We start from the raw sequence: 23,652 nt of genomic DNA, 5'->3' as shown, positions 1-23,652 counted from the left end.
AAAAAAAAGAAAAGAAAAAGATCTTTCATTTTGTAGAAAATGGATTTTGTGGGTAATGCCATTAAACTTCACTATTTCAATCCAAATTGGGATGGCTAGCAGACAATCTAAAATGCTTCACTCATTCTATGAAGCTTAACTAGAGAATGAGAGAGAGAGGACAAAGATGACCTAAATGGGGTATTAGTACGCATCCCTGTGAGATCTGAATTTTTTTTTTTTTTTGAGACAGAGTCTCACTCTGTCGCCCAAGCTGGATTGCAGTGGCTCGATCTCGGCTCACTGCAAGCTTCACCTCCTAGGTTCAAGTGATTCTCCTGCCTCAGCTTCCTGAGTAGCTGGGATTACAGGTGTGCACCATCACACCTGGCTAATTTTTGTATTTTTAGTAGAGATGGGGTTTCACCATGTTGGTCAGGCTGGTCTTGAACTTCTGACCTCGTGATCTGCCCACCTCGGCCTCCCAAAGTGCTGGGATTACAGGTGTGAGCCACTGAACCCAGCCTTGAATTTTTATACTATCACAGAATAAATAGAACTATGACATATGTTTCACAATTACATAGCTAATTCGATGTTCTTTTGGCAATTCTAGCACATTTTTTTACAATGATAAAATCATTGTTTCCCTCTGGTAAATGTGGGTGACTCCAAGCTCATTCCTTCCTAATGCCATGCTTATGCTCTTCCTCACTATTCCTGACAGATAATTGATTAACTGGCATATTGCAGCCTCTATATATTCTTGCCATTCTACCTCTATGTAAACTTACCAAAACACTATGGCATCTCCTTTCTTCATCCAGGGTTCAGCACATAGTTGGCACTCAGTAAATATTTATTGATAAAACAAATATATGTAGGCAAATGACATCTTATTTGCTCAATTACAATGAAAACAAAACACCACAGAGCAGTCATGCACTCTTGAGATGACCAACTTCCACTGAAAAATGAGAAGGCTACTGAGAGTTAAATTCTGCCAAGACCTGGCCTAGGAAACTATGTTAAATTAAGCCAGTGTGACTGGGCTCCAGCGTTTCCAAGCTTTTCCTAATATCAGACTTTTCATGCCCTCGGCCTGTCTATAAGATAGACTTATCTCTATTTCTGCTCATTTTTCTCCCAGGCCATAATTATATGCATTAGTGAGTTAAAAAACCTTCTTTGCACAATAGGTAGGACAGGAGAAACGGCTTCTGGAAGACCAACTTTGCTAAACACAGGCCACAGTGAAGACGAATGGCACAATCTGTGAGAAAAGTCAGTTTTGGAAACAGTGTGGGAACATAGTGGCCTTGGAGATTATAAAAGATGAAGAAAGGAGGTGATGCCCTGTTGATTCTTTACTTGGAGAGTTACCCTGGACCAATCAGAAGGGCTAAAATTTAAAAGATAAAAATATGAAGTGTTAGTCCGGGTGTGGTGGCTCATGCCTGTTATCTCAGCACTCTGGGAGGCCGAGGCAGGTGGATCACCTGAGGTTGGGAGTTCAAGACCAGCCTGACTAACATGGAGAAACCCCGTCTCTACTAAAAATACAAAATTAGCCAGGCGTGGTGGCACATGCCTGTAATCCCAGCTACTCGGGAGGCTGAGGCAGGAGAATCACTTGAACCAGGGAGGCAGAGGTTGCAGTGAGCTGAGATCGTGCCACTGCACTCCAGCCTGGGCAAAAGAGTGAGACATCATCTCACAAAAAAAAAAAAAAAAAAATCAAGTGTTAGTAAGGATGTGGAGCAACTGGAACTTTTATGTGTGTGAGAGGAGGTGCAAATTAATAAAATCATTTTGGAGAACTGTCTTCACTATCTAGTCATATACCTATGCTATGACCCAGAAATTCCACACGTGGGTATTAATAATATCTAGTTAAGTGAATATGTTCGCCAAAACACATGTATAAGAATGTTCAGGCTGGGCGTGGTAGCTCACGCCTGTAATCTCAGCACTTTGGGAGGCTGAAGTGGGTGGATCACCTGAGGTCAGGAGTTTAAGACCAGCCTAGCCAACATGGCAAAACCCCATCTTTGCTAAAAATACAAAAATTAGCCGGGCGTGGTGGTGAGTGCAACTGTAATCCCAGCTTCTCAGGAGGCTGAGGCAAGAGCATCACTTGTACCTGGGAGGCAGAGTCTGCAGTGAGGAAAGATCATACCACTGCACTCCAGCCTGGGCAACAAAGCAAGACTCTGTCTCAAAAAATAAAATAAAGTCAGATAACAGCTCTAAAAAAATAAATAAATAAATAAAATAAAATAAATAAAAATAAAAAGAATGTTCATAGCAGCCCCCAAACTGGGAACTACCTAAATGTCCATCAACAGTAGAATGGATAAATTCAAAATATTATATGCATATAGTGAATATAACATTTGGCTGGGCATGGTGGCTCACCTTTGTAATCCTAGCATTTTGGGAGCCCAAGGTGGGTGAATCAGTTGAGGTCAGGAGTTTGAGACCAGCCTGACCAACATGGAGAAACCCCGTCTCTACTAAAAATACAAAAATTAGCTGGGCATGGTGGCACACACCTGTAATCCCAACTAATCAGGAGGCTGAAGCAGGAGAATCTCTTGAACCCGGGAGGCAGAGGTTGCAGTGAGCTGAGATTGCCCCACTGCACTGCAGCCTGGGTGTCAAAGCAAGACTCTGTCTCAAGCAAACAAACAAACAAAACAAAAAGAATATAGTTGTGTTAATGAGAAAGGACGTCTAAAGGACATGAGTCCTCTTCCAGGACTCATGAAACAATACAGATGTATCTCACAAGCATAAATGTAATTAAATTGTAAATGAAGTAGAAAAGTTTTGCAGATGACATGATTCTATATCTAGAAAACCCCATAATCTCGGCCCAAAATCTTCTTATGCTGATAAACAACTTCAGCAGTTTCAGGATACAAAATCAACATACAGAAATCACTAGCATTCCTATACACCAAAAACAGCCAAGCTGTGAGGCAAATCAGGAATGTAATCCCTTTCATAACTGCCACAAAAATAATAAAATACCTGGGAATACAAGGGAGGTGAAAGATCTCTACAATGAGAATTACAAAACACAGCTCAAAGAAATCAGAGATGACACAAACAAGTGGAAAACATTCCAAGTTTATGTTTAGAAAGAACAAATATCATTAAAATGGTCATACTGCCCAAAGCGATTTACAGATTCAATGCTATTTCTATCAAACTACCAATGACATTCTTCACAGAACTAAAAAAAACTATTTTAAAATTCATATGGAACCGAAAAAGAGCCTGAATAGCCAAGGCAATCCTAAGCAAAAAGAACAAAGCTGGAGGCATCACTTTACTGGACTTTGAAGTATACTACACGGCTACAATAACCGAAACTGGTACAGAAAAAAAGACACATAGATCAATGGAACAGAATAGAGAGCCCAGAAATAAGGCCACACACCTACAACTATCTGATCTTCAACAAAGCTGACAAAAATAAGCAATGAGGAAGGGACTCCCTATTCAATAAATAGTGCTGGGATAACTGGATAGCCATATACAGAAGATTGAAACTAGACCCCTTCTTTTTTTTTTTTTTTTTTTTTTTTTTTTTTGATACAGAGTCTCTGTCACCCAGGCTGGAGTGCAGTGGTGCGATCTCGGCTCACTGCCAACTCCGCCTCCCAGGTTCACGCTATTCTCCTGCCTCAGCCTCCCGAATAGCTGGGACTACAGGTGCCCACCACCATGCCCAGCTAATGTTTTGTATTTTTTAGTAGAGACGGGGTTTCACCGTGTTAGCCAGGATGGCCTCGATCTCCTGACCTTGTGATCCGCCCGCCTCGGCCTCCCAAAGTGCTGGGATTACAGGTGTGAGCCACCGCGCCCGGCCTGACTAGACCCCTTCTTTACACCATATATAAAAATCAACTCAAGATGGATTAAGACTTAAATGTAAAACCCAAAACTATAAAACTATAAAAACCATGGAAGACAACCTAGGCAGTGCCATTCTGGACATAAAAACTGGCAAAGATTTGTTGATGCAGATGCTAAAAGCAATTGCAACAAAAGCAAAAATTGATAAATAGGGTCTCATTAAACTAAAGAGCTTCTCCACAGGAAAAGAAACTATCAACAGAGTAAATAGACAACCTTCAGAATGGGAGAAAATATTTGCAAACTATGCGTCCAACAAAGGTCTCATATTGAAATGCAAATCAAAACCACAGTGAAAGACCATCTCACTCCAGACAGAATGGCTATCAAAGGAATATGTCATTCTATTATAAAGATACATACATGTGCATGTTCATTGTAGCCCTATTCACAATAGCAAAGACATGGAATCAACCTAAATGCCCATCAGTGATAGACTGGATAAAGAAAATATGGTACATATGCACCGTGAAATACTATGCAGCCATAAAAAGGAACGAGATCATATCCTTTGCAGAGACATGGACGGAGTTGGAGGCTATTATTCTCAGCAAACTAACACAGGACTAGAAAACCAAACACTGCATGTTCTTACTTGTAAGTGGGAGCTGAATGATGAGAACACATGGGGGGGAACAACACACACTGAGTCCTGTCAGGAAGTGCCAGGGGAGGGAGAGCATGAGGAAAAATAGCTAATGGATGCTGGGCTTCATACCTAGGTGATGGGATGATCTGTGCATCAAACCACCATGGCATGTGTTTACTTATGTAACAAACCTGCACATCCTGCACATGTACCCCTGAACTTAAAATAAAAGTTGAAGAAAAAAGGTTTCATATCCAGAATCTATAAGAAACTTAAACAAATTTACAAGAAAAAAAAATTAGAAAGTGGGCAAAGGATGTGAACAGACACTTTTCAAAAGAAGACATACATGTGGCCAATAGGCATATGAAAAAAGCTTAATATCACTAATCATTAGAAAAACACAAATCATTTTGCATTTAGTGCATATACACCATGAAATACTATGCAGCCATAAAAAAGGAGATCATGTCCTTTGCGTGGACATGGATGAAGCTAGAGGCCATTATCCTTAGCAAACTGATGCAGGAACAGAAAACCAAATACCACATGTTCTCACTTGTAAGTGGGAGCTAAATGATGTAAACACATAGACACAAAGAGGGAAACAACAGACATGGGGGCCTACCTGAGGGTGGAGGGTGGGTAGAAGTAAAGGAGCAGATAAAATAACTATTGAGTATGAGGCTTAGTACCTGGCTGACAAAATAATCTGTAAAACAAACCCCCATGACATGAGTTTACTTATATAACAAATCTGCACTTGAACCTAAAATTTAAAAAAAAATCCCAAAAAAATCGTGATAAAAAAGAATATTAATATTATTTCATTTCTTTACGTAGGTCTGGGGACCAAGAGAGAATATTATTTCTTAAAGCCAATGTTGACATTTGAGTTTTCATTTGTGCAGCATTACCTGGTAGTGTAATTGCCCAAAGGGTTCTTCTTGTCTGCTACATGGATAAACCAATTCACTGAGACAGCATTATTGCGGTAAAGAGTTTAGTTTACACAAGGCCAGCCAGGTGGGAGGACAGGAGTTCATTATTACTCAAATCAGCCTCCCTGAGAACCCCGAATCCTGAGTTTTTATGGATAATTTGGTGGGCAGGAGACTAGGGAATGGGTGCTGCTGATTAGTTGGGGATGAAATCATAGAGATGTGGAAAATGGTCCTCATGCGTTGAATCTGCCTCTAGGTGGGGGCCATGGGACTGATTTTGAGTCATGAGTCACAGGCCTGGGGGATGTCATTCAGTAGCCAGAATGCAAAAGTCTGAAAAAATCTCAAAAGACCAGTCTTAGGTCTTACAATACTGATGTTATGTATAGGAGCAATTGAGGAAGTTACAAATCTTGTGATATCTGGCCACATGACTCCTGAGCAGTAAAGTATTATAAAAAAACAATCTAGGGGAATGATGGCTTCTTATTGTTGGGAACAGGCCCCCAAATCTGGCCATAAACTGGCCCCAAAACTGGCCATAAACAAAATCGCTGCAGCACTGTGACATGTTCGTGATGGCCATGACACCCACGCTGAAGGTTGTGGGTTTACCGGAATGAGGGCAAGGAACACCTGGCCCACCCAGGGCGGAAGACCACTTAAAGGTGTTCCTAAGCCACAAACAATAGAACGAGCAATCTGTGCCTTAAGGACATGTTCCTGCTACAGATAACTAGCCAGAGCCCATCCCTTCATTTCGACCCATCCCTTTGTTTCCCATAAGGAATACTTTTATTTAATCTATAATCTATAGAAACAATACTTATCCCTGGCTTGCTGTTAATAAATATGTGGGTAAATCTCTGTTCAGGGTTCTCAGCTCTGAAGGCTATGAGTCCCCTGATTCCCACTCTGCACTATATTTCTGTGTCTTTCTCTTAATTCCTCTAGCACTGCTGGGTTAGGGTCTCCACAACTGAGCTTGTCTCAGGAGCTTATCATTTAGCTATACCTATATTTTAGCAGAATTCAGGCCCCTTTCATAATCCTAATCTTGTGGCCTTTCATTAGTCTTACAGACATGGTTTCAGTCCCTGAACAAGGAGGGGATCAGTTTTAGGAAGGGATTATTATTATTCTGGCTTTATAACTAAACTATAAACTAAATTCCTCTCATAGTTAGCTTGGCTTTTGCCCAGGAGTGAGTGAGGACAGTCAGCCTGTGAAGCTAGAAGCAAGACAGAGTCAGTCATGCTAGACCTCTCTTGCTGTCATAATCCTTGCAAAAATGATTTTAGTAGAAAAAGTATGGGACTATTTGGGTCAGACAGACCTTGATTCAAATCCTTGTAATTAACATTGGTTTGTTTATCCGTAAATATATATATTTTTAATTTGCTTAAAAGATTATGAGGATTTAATATAAAGCACAGTGCTTGACATAAGAGTTGCTCCGTAACTGTTATCTCTGTTTTGGTGAAGACCTAATTCCCAGCAGTTGCTGGATAAAATTTATTGAAGACCAGTGGTTTGGACTGGTCTCCTGCACTAGGTCCAACAGATCAAACGAAAATGAAGTTACTTTTGCTGAAGTTCCACACCACCAAACGGAAACTAAGTTGTTTATCTGACCTTCCAACAAACAAGAAGAGAGAAAGATAGGCAAATCTTCAAACAGGCCAGTTTTGGCTTACATAAGGAAGTCCCCTCTGCTTTAACCTTTATAAGGAAAGCAATTTTGAAATGACCAATCTGCTTTTTGTTCTCTGTTTTTGCTTTTTTGTGACCTTTTCTGTCTATAAAGCCAATTTCCTCTGTTCAGCTCATGGCAACACTCGTTCTACTTTGTACAATAAGGTGTTGCCTGATTCTAGAACTCCAAACAAAAGCCAATTAAGATATTTCAACTAAATTTTTTGTAATTTGTCTTTTGACACACTTGAGCACTTATTAAATATTACAGCTTTGCCTCAGCCATGCTGCGGAAGTTGGGGAAGGGCCTGTATTGTGCTTCAGAATGAATTGCTAAGAGGAGAGCTGTATCTTCACAAGGCCTGAGTGGTGACATTAGGGGCTGTCACTAATAGAACAGAAGACATCTGTGCCTCTAAAAGCAGCAAGTTAATGTGGGGCATTAGTAGCTGAGGTAGTGACAGGGCAGCAGAAACAAGGCCTGTCCCTGAGCATAGTTGGGACAATACCCTTGGGCCCTGGGTGGAGGTGGGAGTGTCACACTGAAGAAAGGAAATTTTTGACAGTTAGTTTGGTGGAATTACAAGATATCTTAATTGAGCATCAGAATAACATGCCCCTGTCTTGCAGTCACATCAGTTATTTTTTTCACACCATGAAATTGGCTTCTGTTTCATCGATTTAGATTGGATTTGGGAGTAGTTTGAGAAAATGTTGTAGCCTACACTCCCCTTCCCTTTTTTTTTCCCCCCTTTCTTTCAGGAACATCAGAGACCTGGGTGGGAGAGAGTAAGAGTAAGAACACAAGAGTAAAAAATAAAATATAACCACAGCTTTTGGAAATAAGGAGGAGAATTTGGGAGCTTGATTATGTTTTTGCTTTTGTTGTTTTCCCATTCTACTTCACCTTCCACCAAGCCTACTTCCCCAGTGCCATGGCAGAAGATCAATGATAACAACTCTTAATCTTTTCTGACAGGCTTCACTATCCTGAATGGTGTCAAAGAACTGGTTCTTCCCTGCACTGAAATTGGAGTCTATTATGATGGTCCGTTGTATACTGAATCATTGGCCTCAATTTTTTGCTGTTCCCTGTATGCACACCCTTTGCCAAGTGACTTTGCAGTTCCTCCCACAAAAACAGAGTGTATTTCTTCTCACCTTGACTTTGGACTTGACCGCATGACTAACTTCGGCATGTTAGCAGATGTGATGCAAAGGAGAGCTTAAAGAGTATTTGTGCAGTGGTGCTTGCCCTCTTGCACTCTGCCACTGCCATAAGAACGCTCCACTCTGGGTAGCAACTCCTTTCATTCTGGGTCCTAGAATGAAAACACCCCAGCACAGATCTAAACTGGCCAGACCCATATTTTGAACAGAGCCATTCGGTTGAACCCACTCTGGATCAGCTGACCCCTAGCTAACCTGCAGAGGTGGGCAAATAAATGTTACTGTTTTAAATCATTGAGCTTTGGGGTGGTTTGTTTTACAGTAGTAGCTGACTAATGCCATATTTCTATAGAAGGGAGGTAGAGAGAAATGTATGCTTTTTTCATAGGAATTCATCTGTCACAGGGGAAATCCTGCTACATCAGGGAATGGAAGAGAGGAGGAGAGGTGACAGGCCAGAGTGACAATGAGGTTGTGAGAAAAACAAGATAAATCTGGGGGATATTACAAAATAAAGTCAGCTTGGCATGGTGGCTCACACCTGTAATCCCAGCCTGGGCAACATAGTGAGATCCATCTCTAAAAAGAAAAAATAGGCCAGGCACAGTGTCTCATGCCTGTAATCCCAGCACTTGGCAGGTGGTGGGGGGGGCGCCAATGCGGGTGGATCACCTGAGGTCGTGAGTTCAAGACCAGCCTGACTAACATGGTGAAATCCCATCTCTACTAAAAATATAAAAAATTTGCTGGGCATGGTGGCAGATGCCTGTAATCCCAGATACTTGGGAGGCAGAGGCAGGAGAATCACTTGAACCCAGGAGGCAGAGGTTGCAGTGAGCTGAGATCATGCCACTGCACTCCAGCCTGGGCAACAAAGACTCTGTCTCAAAAAAAAAAAAAAAAGCTGGGTTTGGTGGCACGTACTTGTAGTCCCAGCTACATGGGGTAGTGGCAGGGGGGGTAGTGGCAGGGAGTGTAGGGCTGAGGCAGGAGTATCACTTGAGCCTAGGAGTTCAGGGCTTCAGTGAGCCTTGATCATACCGCTGTACTGCAGCCTGGGTGAGAGATTAAGACCCCTGTCTGTAAATAAATATGTCAGAGGTATACTGCCCTGAAAGTGTGGGCTGAGCATAATGATTCCCTTTTAAAGAGCACAGTATAGAAAGTGGGAAAACAGTAACTTTATAGTGGAAAACCCTGGTAAACATCGCCTCAGTCAGATCATCAAGGTTAACATCAACCGCAATAAGTCATGTTGATAGTATGTACCCTTGGTATGATTTAATGAGAATGGCACTTTAACCTCGGTGGTCTTTCCTCCAGAAAACCTATAACCCCAGTCTTGCCATGAGAAAAACATTAGACAAACCCCAACTGAGGAACGTTCTACAAAATAGTTGACTAGCATTTCTCAAAACTGCCAAGGTCATCAAATACAAGGAAAGCCTGAGAAATCGCCACAGCCTAAGGTGATATAATAATGTGGTGTTATGTGGTATCCTGGATGGGATCCTGAACAGAAAGAAAACACTGGGTAAAAACAGAGGAAATCTGAATAAAAGCATAGAATTTAGTTAATGATAATGTGTCAGTATTGGTTCATTAGTTATGACAAATGTACCATACGTAAGACATTAACAACTGTGGAAATGGGGTGTGGAGTATATGGGAACCCTGTATAACATTCATAATTTTGCTGTAAACCTAGAAGTACTCTAAAATTAAAAGTGTATTTTTAAAAAATCAGAAGAATACTTTAATCCAATTCTCACATCCCTCCAGAAGTCTTTTTTGTTTTGATTTCACTCATTGATACATTCTCCCTCTCTTTCTTCAAGGCCTAGAAATGCCAGTTCACCAATTCTTCTCAAGACAGTATCTTCCATTCTTTTTGTTGTTGTTGTTGTTGTTGTTGTTTTTGTTTGTTTGTTTGAGACAGGGTCTGGCTCTGTCGGCCAGGGTGGAGTGCAGTGGCGTGATCATGGCTTACTGCAACCTCTGGCTCCTGGGCTCAGGTGATCCTTCCACCTCAGCCTCCCGAGTAGCGAGGACCATAGCACATGCTACCATGCCTGGTTGATTTTTGTATTTTTATTTTCAATTTTTATATATTTTTAAATTTTTGTGTTTTAGTAGAGACAGGGTTTCACCATGTTGCCCAGGCTGGTCTCGGACTGCTGGACTTAGGCAATCAACTTGCCTTGGCCTCCCAAAGTGCTGGGATTACAAGCATGAGCCACCACGCTCGGTCCCTTTAATTCTTTTCTTTCCCTTCATTTGTTCATATGTCACCTGTAATCATTCTTGTAGGCAAGCTGCCCCAGGCAAAGCAAGACAGGGCAGGACATGTAGGGCAGTCGTACCAGTCCCACCTACTTACTATCACCTCAGCAATTCAAACAGTTGGATAAAATACCATGTCTTTCCTCAGAGTAAAATTACTTTGGAACTGTGAAAACAAGGGGAATTCTTATTTTAGATATTGAAAAATCATAGAACTTAAGAATGTGGCAAGTACTTGGAAAATCTCTCATTTTAAAGATGAAGAGGACAAGAGCCAGAAAAGGTAAGGTTGAAAAGGGTAGGCTCAAAACCATGGTTCCTGCTTTAGAGATCACATGTGCAGTTTATCACACATAATTTTTTTTTAATTTTATTATTATACTTTAAGTTTTAGGGTACATGTGCACAAGGTGCAGGTTTGTTACATATGTATACATGTGCCATGTTGGTGTGCTGCACCCAGTAACTCGTCATTTAACATTAGGTATATCTTCTAATGCTATCCCTCCCACCTCCCCCCACCCCACAACAGTCCCTGGAGTGTGATGTTCCCCTTCCTGTGTCCATGTGTTCTCATTGTTCAGTTCCCACCTATGAGTGAGAACATGCAGTGTTTGGTTTTTTGTCCTTGCAATAGTTTGCTAAGAATGATGATTTCCAGCTTCATCCATGTCCCTACAAAGGACATGAACTCATCATTTTTTATGGCTGCATAGTATTCCATGGTGTATATGTGCCACATTTTCTTAATCCAGTCTATCATTGTCGGACATTTGGGTTGGTTCCAAGTCTTTGCTATAGTGAATAGTGCCACAATAAACATACATGTGCATGTGTCTTTATAGCAGCATGATTTATAATCCTTTGGGTAGATACCCAGTAATGGGATGGCTGGGTCAAATGGTATTTCTAGTTCTAGATCCCTGAGGAATCGCCACACTGACTTCCACAATGGTTGAACTAGTTTACAGTCCCACCAACAGTGTAAAAGTGTTCTTATTTCTCCACATCCTCTCCAGCACCTGTTGTTTCCTGACTTTTTAATGATCGTCATTCTAACTGGTGTGAGATGGTATCTCATTGTGGTTTTGATTTGCATTTCTCTGATGGCCAGTGATGATGAGCATTTTTTCATGTGTCTTTTGGCTGCATAAATGTCTTCTTTTGAGAAGTGTCTCTTCATATTGCTCGCCCACGTGTTGATGGGGTTGTTTGTTTTTTTCTTGTAAATTTGTTTAAGTTCTTTGTAGATTCTGGATATTAGCCCTTTGTCAGATGAGTAGATTACAAAAATTCTCTCCCATTCTGTAGGTTGCCTGTTCACTCTGATGGTAGTTTTTTTAACACCCCACTGTCAATATTAGACAGATCAACAAGACAGAAGGTTAACAAGGATATCCAAGACTTGAACTCAGCTCTGCACCACGCAGACCTAATAGACATCTACAGAACTCTCCACCCCAAATCAACAGAATATACATTCTTCTCAGCACCACATTGCACTTATTCCAAAATTGGCCACACAGTTGGAAGTAAAGCACTCCTCCGCAAATGTAAAAGAACAGAAATCAAAACAAACTGTCTCTCAGACCACAGTGCAATCAAACTAGAACTTAGGATTAAGAAACTCACTCAGAACTGCTCAACTACATGGAAATTGAACAACCTGCTCCTCAATGACTCCTGGGTACATAACAAAATGAAGGCAGAAGTAAAGATGTTCTTTGAAACCAATGAGATCATAGACACAACATACCAGAATCTCTGGGACACATTTAAAGCAGTGTGTAGAGGGAAATTTATAGCACTAAATGCCCACAAGAGAAAGCAGGAAAGATCTAAAATTGACACCCTAACATCACAATTAAAAGAACTAGAGAAGCAAGAGCAAACACATTCAAAAGCTAGCAGAAGGCAAGAAATAACTAAGATCAGAACAGAACTGAAAGAGATGGAGACACAACAAACCCTTCAAAAAATCAATGAATCCAGGAGCTGGTTTTTTGAAAAGATCAACAAAATTGATAGACCACTAGCAAGACTTACAAAGAAGAAAAGAGAGAAGAATCAAATAGACACAATAAAATATAATAAACGGGATATCACCACCGATCCCTCAGAAATACAAACTACCATCAGAGGATACTATAAACACCTCTACACAAATAAAGTAGAAAATCTAGAAGAAATGGATAAGTTTCTGCACACATACACCCTCCCAAGACTAAACCAGGAAGAAGCTGAGTCCCTGAATAGACCAATAACAGGCTCTGAAATTGAGGCAATAATTAATACCCTACCAACCAAAAAAAAAGTCCAGGACCAGATGGATTCACAGCAGAATTCTACCAGAGGTACAAAGAGGAGCTGATACCATTCCTTCTGAAACTATTCCAATCACTAGAAAAGGAGGGAATCCTCCCTAACTCATTTTATGAGGCCAGCATTATCCTGATACCAAAGCCTGGCAGAGACACAACAAAAAAAGAGAATTTTAGACCAATATCCCTGATGAACATCAATGCAAAAATCCTAAATAAAATACTGGCAAACTGAATCCAGCAACACATCCAAAAGCTTATACACCACCATCAAGTTGGCTTCATCCCTGGGATGCAAGGCTGGTTCAACATACACAAATCAATAAACATAATCCATGACATAAACAGAACCAAAGGCAAAATCCACATGATTATCTCAATAGATGCAGAAAAGGCCTTCAACAAAATTCAACAGCCTTCACGCTAAAAACTCTCAATAAATTAGGTATTGATGGAACGTATCTCAAACTAGTAAGAGCTATTTATGACAGACCCACAGCCAATATCATACTGAATGTGCAAAAACTGGAAGCATTCCCTTTGAAAACTGGCACAAGACATGGATGCCCTTTCTCACCACTCCTATTCAACATAGTGTTGGAAGTTCTGGCCAGGGCAATCAGGCAAGAGAAAGAAATAAAGGGTATTCAATTAGGAAATGAGGAAGTAAAATTGTCTCTGTTTGCAGATGACATGATTGTATATTTAGAAAACCCCATCGTCTCAGCCCAAAATCTCCTTAAGCTGATAAGCAACTTCAGCAAAGTCTCGGGACACAAAATCAATGTGCAAAAATCACAAGCATTTCTATACACCAATAACAGCCAAATCATGAGTGAACTCCCATTCACAATTGCTGCAACGTGAATAAAATACCTAGGAATCCAACTTACAAGGGACGTGAAGGACTTCTTCAAGGAGAACTACAAACCACTGCTCAATGAAATAAAAGAGGACAGAAAAAAATGGAAGAACATTCCATGCTCATGGATAGGAAGAATCAATATCGTGAAAATGGCCATACTGCCCAAGGTAATTTATAGATTCAAGGCCATCCCCATCAAGCTATCAATGACTTTCTTCACAAAATTGGAAAAAAACTACTTTAAAGTTCATATGGAACCAAAAAAGAGACTGCATTGCCAAGACAAGCGTAAACAAAAAGAACAAAGCTGGAGGTATCACCCTACCTGCTACAGTAACCAAAGCAGCATGGTACAGGTACCAAAACAGAGAGATAGAGCAATGGAACAGAACAGAGGCCTCAGAAATAACACTACATATCTACAACCATCTGATCTTTGACAAACCTGACAAAAACAAGAAATGGGGTAAGGATTCCCTATTTAATAAACGGTGCTGGAAAAACTGGCTAGCCATATGTAGAAAGCTGAAACTGGATCCCTTCCTTACACCTTATACAAAATTAATTCAAGATGGATTAAAGACTTAAATGTTAGACCTAAAACCATAAAAACCCTAGAAGAAAACCTAGGCAATACCATTCAGGACATAGGCATGGGCAAGGACTTCATGACTGAAACACCAAAAGCAATGGCAACAAAAGCCAAAATTGACAAATGGGATCTAATTAAACTAAGGAGCTTCTGCATGGCAAAAGAAACTACCATCAGAGTGAACAGGCAACCTACAGAATGGGAGAAAATTTTTGCGATCTACCCATCTGACAAAGGGCTAATATCCAGAATCTACAAAGAACTCAAACAAATTTACAAGAAAAAAAAACAAACAACCCCATCAAAAAGTGGGCAAAAGATACGAACAGACACTTCTCAAAAGAAGACATTTATGCAGCCAAAAGACACAAGAAAAAATGCTCATCATCACTCATCATCAGAGAAATGCAAATCAAAACCACAATGAGATACCATCTCACACCAGTTAGAATGACGATCATTAAAAAGTCAGGAAACAACAGGTGCTGGAGAGGATGTGGAGAAATAGGGACACTTTTACACTGTTGGTGGGAGTGTAAATTGGTTCAACCATTGTGGAAGATAGTGTGGCAATTCCTCAAGGATCTAGAACTAGAAATATCATTTGACCCAGCCATCCCATTACTGGGTATATACCCAAAGGGTTATAAATCATGCTGCTATAAAGACACATGCACACGTATGTTTATTGCAGCACTATTTACAATAGCAAAGACTTGGAACCAACCCAAATGTCCAACAATTATAGACTGGATTAAGAAAATGTGGCACATATACACCATGGAATACTATGCAGCCATAAACAATGGTGAGTTCATATCCTTTGTAGGGACATGGATGAAGCTGGAAACCATCATTCTGAGCAAACTGTCGCAAGGACAGAAAACCAAGTACCGCATATTCTCACTCATATGTGGGAATTGAATAATGAGAACACTTGGGCACAGGGTGGGGAACATCACATACTGGGGCCTGATGTAGTGTGGGGGGATGGGGGAGGGACAGCATTAGGAGAAATAACTAATGTAAATGATGAGTTAATAGGTGCAGCAAACCAACATGGCACATGTATACATATGTAACAAACCTGCACGTTGTGCACATGTACCCTAGAACTTAAAGTATAATAATTACTATATTTTTTTAAAGAAAAGAAAAATATAAATAAATAAAGATCTAACCTAGATTAATGAAAAAAAAAAAGACATTTACTCTGCATTTCACTCCATCCTTGGCTACCTTTCCCTTGTTCTTCAGACTCTCCTCCCAGGCCCTCTTCTTGTTTACTTATATCCAGCCCCGTAAATAACAGTGAAAGTTTGCTCACAGACACTCGACTCTTTCTCTGACACCATGAGAATCGAATCTCCCCATCTACACAGTTACCCCATCAGTCCCCATTACAACCTCTGATGGCTGCCGCCCTAGCTGGATCCTTAGGAGTCTGGGTACAAGACACCTCTTTTACTACTCCTTCTCATTTTCTCACTTTGCATTTCCAATTTTGCCTTGCAGAAGTCCTCTTCTTCTTCTGTGGCTCCTCCATCTACATGTGTCTACCTGCTAATCGGACAGGTATATGTACACGAGTTTTTCTTATTCCCAAAATTCAATTTGTAAATGGGACCGAACAACTTTCTGTCCCCCTCATGACACCAATCAGACAGAGAAGAGTTATTCCTCTAATCCCTCTACTTGTATGTTTAGGACTTTCTGCTTCTACTATTGCCCTTGGAGCCGGAATAGCAGGCATTTCAGCTTCTGTCACAACCTTCTGTAGCCTTTCTAATTACTTTTCTACTAGCATTACAGATATATCACAAACTTTATCAGCCCTTCAGGCCCAGGCCCAGGTCGACTCCTTAGCCACAGTTGTCCTCCAAAATAGCTGAGGCCTTGACCTACTCACTGCTAAAAAAGGAGGATTGTATATTTTTAAATGAAGAATGTTGTTTTTATCTAAACCAATCCAGCCTGGTATATGACAACATAAAAAAGCTTAAAGATAACTCGCCAGCCAGGCAAATAATTACGCTGGACCCACCTGGAGACTTTCTAACTGGGTGTCTTGGCTCCTCCCTATTCTTAGTCCCCTGGTACCTGTTTTTCTCCTTCTCTTATTCGGGCCTTGTGTCTTCCATTTGGTTTCTCAATTCATACAAAACCGCATCCAGACCTTCACCAATAATTCTATACGACAAATGCCACTTTTAACAACCCCATGGTACCATCCTCTGCCCCAAGATCTCCGCACAGCCTAAATTTCTATTCCTTGTAACTCACTGTAAAATTTTCTTTAAGGTGTCCATGCAGTCCCTGGTCATGTTGAAGCAGTCCCGAGAAACATCACCCCAACCCCAATAATCCCCAATAAAACTTATATTTCCTTTATCTATTCTTATAACTTTATATTTTATAAATAAAAAGACAGGAATGTCAGGTCTCTGAGCCAAAGCTCAGCCATTGTAACCCCTGTGATCTGCACATATACGTCCAGGTGGCCTGCAGGAGCCAAGAAGTCTGGGACAACCCAAAACTACAGAAGTGAAACAGCCAGCTCCTGTCTTAACTGATTGACCAACCTTACAATATTCCATTATGACTTGTTCCTGCCCTGCCCCAACAGATCAATCGATCTCGTGACATTCTTCTTCTGGACAATGAGTCTTATGATCTCCCCACCATGCACCTTGTGAACCCTCTTCTGCTGACAATAGATAACCACCTTTAACTGTAACTTTCCACTGTTTATCCCAATCCTATAAAACTGCCCCACACCTATTTCCCTTTGCTGACTCTCTTTTTGGACTCAGCCCACTTGCCCCCAAGTGACACAGACAGCCTTGTTGCTCACACAAAGCCTGTTGGTGGACTCTCTTCACACGGACGCACTTGACACTCACCACTGCAGATGAAAAATATATTAATCCTAATGTCTGGCCCAAAGAAGGAAACCAAGGGAAACTCCAAGTCCCTCTGATCCACATCAAGCTAAAAACCCCGGGAGAAGTAGTAAGAAGGAAGCAATACCCTATTCCCCTAGAAGGTAGGATAGGGTTGAAACCTATAATCGAAGGCCTTATTAAGGATGGGCTTCTTGAGCCCTGTATGTCCCCTTACACCCCCCCAATACTGCCAGTAAATAAATCAGACGGGTCATATCAGCTAGTACAGGACCTTGGAGCTATCAACCAAATAGTCCAGACTACCCACCCTGTTGTCCCCAATCCTTACACCATTCTTAGCAAGATTCCATATAATCATCAATGGTTTACTGTAATAGATTTGAAGGGTGCTTTTTGGGCATGGCCCCTGACTGAAGATAGCTGAGATATATTTGCTTTTGAGTGAGAGGATCCCCACTCAGGGCAGAAACAACAATATCCATGGACAGTCTCGCCCCAAGGGTTCACAGACTCCCCTAATGTTTTTGGCCAAATTTTAGAACAAGTACTAGAAAAAGTTGTCATCCCAGAACAAATATGCCTTCTCCAGTAAGTGGATGACATTCTTATATCTGGTGAAGATACAGAGAAGGTGGAATGGCCTGTTTTAGCCTTACCCTCCCTAGAAAAGCCATTCCACCTTTTTGCTAATGTGTACAGTGGGGTAGCTTTAGGAGTGCTGACTCTGGCTGGGCACGGTGGCTCAAGCCTGTAATCCCAGCACTTTGGGAGGCCGAGGCGGGCGGATCACAAGGTCAGGAGATCGAGACCATCCTGGCTAACATGGTGAAACCCCATCTCTACTAAAAATACAAAAAAAAAAAAAAAAATTAGCTGGGCATGATGGCAGGCGCCTGTAGTCCCAGCTACGTGGGAGGCTGAGGCAGGAGAATGGCGTGAACCCGGGAGGCGGAGCTTGCAGTAATCCGAGATCGTGCCACTGCACTCCAGCCTGGGCGACAGAGCAAGACTCCATCTCAAAAAAAAAGGAGTGCTGACTCAAGAATACAGAGGCCACCGGCAGCCTGTAGCCTTCCTATCAAAGGTCTTAGACCCAGTCACTTGTGGATGGCCTCAATGCATCCAGTCCATCGTGGCTATGGCAATACTAGTCGGGGAAAGCAGAAAGTTAACCTTTGGAGGAAAATTGACAGTAAGCACACCTCACCAAGTTAGAACTACCAGAGAGCAGGGAGATGGCTTACTGAACCAAGAATCTTAAAGCATGAGGCCATTCTGTTAGAAAAGGATGATTTAACATTGACTACTGATAATTCACTCAACCCAGCAGGTTTCTTAACAAGGAATCCAAATCTAAGGAGGGAACACACATGTTTAGTTTTTTTTTTTTTTTTTTTTTTTTTCGGAGTCTCGCTCTGTCACCCAGGCTGGAGTGCAGTGGCGCGATCTCGGCTCACTGCAACCTCCGCCTCCCGGGTTCACGCCATTCTCCTGCCTCAGCCTCTCCGAGTAGCTGGGACTACAGGCGCCCGCCACCGCGCCCGGCTAATTTTTTGTATTTTTAGTAGAGACGGGGTTTCACCATGGTCTCGATCTCCTGACCTCGTGATCCGCCCGCCTCGGCCTCCCAAAGTGCTGGGATTACAAGCGTGAGCCACCGCGCCCAGCCCATGTTTAGATTTAATTGATTACCACACAAAGGTTCAACCAGACCTAGGAGAAACCCCCTTCCGGACTGGATGGCACTTATTCATAGATGGTTCCTCCTGGGTGATTGAGGGAAAAAGACACAGCAGGTATTCAGTGATTGACAGAGAAACTCTCATAGAAATAGACTCAGGAAAATTGCCCAACAGTTGGTCTGCTCAAACGTGTGAGCTGTTTGCACTCAGCCAAGCCTTAAAGTACTTACAGAACCAGGAAGGAACCATCTATACAGATTCCAGTATGCCTTTGGGGTGACCCATATGTTTTGGAAAATTTGGACTGAACTATGTCTCATTAATAGTAAAGGTCAAGACCTTGTTCACAAGGAGCTGATCACCCAAGTATTGAATAATTTTCAGTTGCCGGAAGAAATAGCTATTGTCCATGTTCCCGGACACCAGAAAAGTCTTTCTTTTGAAAGTCGAGGAAATAACCTAGCAGATCAGGTAGCCAAGCAGGCTGCTGTGTCTTTTGAATGTATATTTTTCACTTAACTCCCTACCTCCCTCCTCCTAACATAATCCCCATTTTCTCTTCCACCGAAAAAGATAAACTAATAAAAATAGGTGCTAAAGAGAATTCAGAAGGAAAGTGGATACTGCCAGACCAGAGAGAAATGTTATCTAAACCCCTTATGAGGGAAGTCTTATCCCAACTACATCAGGGGACCCATTGGGGGCCCCAGGCCACGTGTGATGCCATTCTCAGAGTTTATGGTTGTATAGGAATTTATACCCTGGCCAAACAGGTTACAGCTAGTTGCTTAGTATGTAAGAAAACTAATAGACATACTACAAAAATATTACCACTCGGGGGAAGGAATCCAGGCTTAAAGCCATTCCAAAGTATCCAAGTTGATTACACAGAAATGCCTCCAACAGGTCATCTAAAATATTTACTAGTGATAGTAGACCACCTCACTCACTGGGTCGAAGCGATCCCCTTTTCAAATGCAACAGCCAATAACGCAGTTAAGGCCCTAATTGAAAATATAGTACCCAGGTTTGGACTAATAGAAAATATTGACTCAGACAATGGAACTCATTTCACCGCACACATTATTAAAAAGCTATCCCAAACATTAGATATTAGATGGGAACACCATACTCCCTGACACCCATGCTCATTAGAGAGAGTAGAAAGAATGAATCAGACTCTAAAGAACTACTTAACCAAATTAGTCTTAGAGACTTGATTGCCATGGACTAAGTGTCTTCCTATTGCCCTGCTGAGAATTCGAATTGCACCACGGAAAGACATTGGTCTTTCTCCTTATGAGATGTTCTATGGATTACTATATTTGCACTCTACTGCTGATATTCCTACCTTTGAAACAAAAGATCAATTCCTTAAAAATTATATGCTTGGTCTATCTTCTACTTTCTCTTCTCTTAAAACTAAAGGTCTATTAGCACAGGTGCCGCCCTTGGAGTTCCCGGTGCATCAACATCAGCCTGGGGATCACGTCCTCATCAAGAGCTGGAAAGAGGAGACGCTTCAGTCAGTCTGGGAAGGTCCTTACTTAGTGCTCCTAACTACTGAAACTGCAGCCCGCACAGCAGAGAGAGGATGGACTCACCACACCTGAGTCAAGAAAGTGCCACCCCCTTCAGAGTAGTGGCCATAGTCCCAGGGGAAAACCCTACCAAACTAAAGCTAAGAAGAATTTAACTCTCTTTCATCTATTCTATTAACTTTCTTCTATCCTCACGCTATCGCTGATCATCTAGTTATTAACATAACCAAGTCAATTTCACCTCAAACTATTGCATTTGATGCTTGCCTTGTTATACCATGTGGGGATTTGTCAAGTCAAAGACAGCTCTCTACTTCAGAAAAGTACCTCTGTCCCTCCTGGCTCTCCTCATACTGGGCATTAGTGAATTGGGACCATTTAATTAGGGGAGATTTTGATAAAGACCCCAGTGGCAACCAGGAGTCTTGCCCCCCGCCAACGCAGAGCTATTGTGCTGTAGTTGGTCCAACGTTCTGTGGACCACCAAAGAGCAAGGATGGACTGCCCTGGCCAGTTTTTGTAATTTCCTAAAACCATACATTCATTTTACTAAATGGACAGCCCCCGCTAACTGTCAGCTAAACCAGCGCAATCCTATATAGGTTATTATCTCGAGCCCCCAAAGTTATTCCCCTTTTCTAAGCCAGTTCCCTTCTTTAAGCCGGTTTTATGGCATGGGGGCTAGGTGTCAGGGACAGACCCTATTGGATCTTTGAAATGCATTTTTTGATCCTCTGCCGCCTGCTCCTGCCTTTAAGCCTTTTTCCAAAACCTCTCACAACGGAACCATTGTTCCTTCTCCATCTAACGACAAGGCCAAGATAGCGATGGTAGAAGTTAAAGACTTAAAACAAACTTTGGCAACTGAGACAGGATACCAAGATGTAAATGCCTGGTTGGAATGGATCAAATATTCCATCCACACATTAAACAAAAGCAATTGTTATGCTTGTGCACACAGCAGGCCAGAGGCCCAGATTGTCCTCTTTCCACTAAGGTGGTCCTCCAGTCAACTGGGCATGGGCTGCATGATAGCTCTTTTCCAGAATTCTACAGCCTGGGGTAACAAGTCGTGCCAAGCTCTCTCTCTACTATATCCCAAAGTCTGACACCCTGTGGGTCAGCCCCCAAGGGCCAATCAGCTTCCATCTCCCAACACTAAGTTCACTTCGTGTGTCTCACAACAGGGAGGAAACTTAGCATTCCTTGGAGACCTGAAGGGATGCAGTGAGCTTAAGAATTTTCAAGAGCTTACCAATCAGTCAGCCCTTGTTCATCCCTGAGTGGATGTGTGGTGGTATTGTGGTGGATCTTTACTGGACACTCTGCTGAATAACTGGAGTGACACTTGTGCTTTAGTCCAGTTGGCTATCCCTTTCACCCTGGCATTTTATCAACCAGAGGAAGGAAAAATAAGACATTGTAAAGTGAGAGAAGCCCCTTATGGGTCTTTCGACTCTCACGTCTATTTAGACACAATTGGAGTCCCACAGGGAATACCAGATCAATTTAAAGCCTGAAATCAAATAGCTGCAGGATTTGAGTCAATATTTTGGTGGGTGACAATTAATAAAAATGTAGATTGGAAAAACGACATCTATTACAACCAACAGCGATGTATTAACTACACTAGAGATGCTGTTAAAGGAATAGCTGAGCAATTAAGGGGCTATTAGCCAGATGGCTTGGGAAAATAGGATAGCCTTAGACATGATATTAGCAGAAAGAGGAGGAGTTTACGTCATGATTAAAACTCAGTGTTGCACCTTCATCCCAAACAACGCTACCCCTAACGGAAGTATAACAAAGGCATTGCAAGGTCTGACTGCTCTAGCCAATGAGTTAGCCAGCAACTCAGGGGTAAATGACCCCTTTACAGGATGGCTAGAAAAGTGGTTCGGTAAATGGAAAGGAATAATAGCCCCAATTCTTACCTCCCTCATAGTCATAATAGGTGTACTTATTCTTGTCAGGTGCTGTGTCATACCATGCATCTGTGGGTTGGTGCAGAGGCTCATAGAAACGGTACTTACTAAAACCTCCCTTAACTATCCTCCACCTCATCCAGAAAAGCTTCTTCTTTTGGAAAATCAAGAAGAACAACTAAGTCAAGACATGTTAAATAAGTTTGAAGAGAAAGCTGTAAGAAAAATGCAAGAGGAGGAAGTTGTTAAATATGAATTCTAAATTTCTCTTCAAAGAATTAATATGTCAGTATGTTCCATTCTTTGCCTTCTACTTTTAAATGTAACTTCCTAGTAAAGCAACCTTTTCTGATTACCTACTCCAACCTGACTCATTCTCCACCTTGACGCATTACAATTCCTTCTCCACCCTAATTCATTTCATAACCATTTTTCCCGCCAAACCACTCACCCCATCACTCTCTTTAAATTAGTCAATCGGAATTAGTTTAGCCTGTGCAGTCTAACCCTAGCCAATAGGGGAATGACACAGCAGTAGGGACCACGTGCGTCAGGAATAAGAACCCCTTTCCCTCCCTTGTCCAAGTGCGCACTCACCATTGCTCCATCTGTAAGGGTGCACCCTTCTATAGAAGTACCTTGCCTTGCTGAGAATTAAAAAGAAAATTTTATATTTGAGTGCTATTTCTTTTGCGGCACGGAAACGTTATTTATAACAAGATCTTCTGTATCTAATTACTAACCCTTTTTGTTCTCCATTGCTTGGCTTCCCAGTAATCAATAATCATGCTCACTTTGCTTAATTGAAGATTAACGTGATCAAAAAGACGGTCTGTTCCTTGCAAAAATTTCCAGTTGTGTAAGATGGTCATTCTCACGACCATCTGGCTAATCATTTCCCATTGTGTACTCCTGGAGTTGGAATTATTTGCAATTCTTTTCTAAGGACAAAACTGTATCTTCTTTCCTGTGTTTGTCCTTATTGCCTTTCAGCATATTCCAATATGCCAAGAATTTTAATCTCCTACCCCACCCCAAATTGCTGTTGATCACAATCAGGCAATGTCTCTCTCTCTGTTTACTATCTAGTTACTTTATGTACATATGAAATGAGTCATGGGCAATACTGTGGAATGGAAATCATTATTGAATGGTCCTCTTCCCCCAAGTCATTTATGCCACCACTTCACAGTGGTTCCATTTCCAATTATTTTGCCACTTTGCTGCTGACAA

General features: G+C 41.6%; 1 protein-coding gene across 1 annotated transcript in view; it reads left to right on the top strand.

Moving 5' to 3' along the window:
- The window catches only part of CCL28 (C-C motif chemokine ligand 28), a 46,263-nt gene extending 38,023 nt beyond the window's left edge, over positions 1-8,240 (top strand). Inside the window, exon 3 of the transcript XR_009210539.1 lies at positions 8,114-8,240. The gene's annotated coding sequence lies outside the window, so the exon portion shown is untranslated. The remainder of the gene's footprint in view (positions 1-8,113) is intronic.
- Positions 8,241-23,652: the final 15,412 nt, after the last annotated feature.

The sequence above is a fragment of the Hylobates moloch genome, unplaced genomic scaffold, assembly GCF_009828535.3.
Source record: "Hylobates moloch isolate HMO894 unplaced genomic scaffold, HMol_V3 SCAFFOLD_17, whole genome shotgun sequence".
NCBI lineage: Eukaryota > Metazoa > Chordata > Mammalia > Primates > Hylobatidae > Hylobates > Hylobates moloch.
This window is presented reverse-complemented; position numbering and strand designations above follow the sequence as displayed.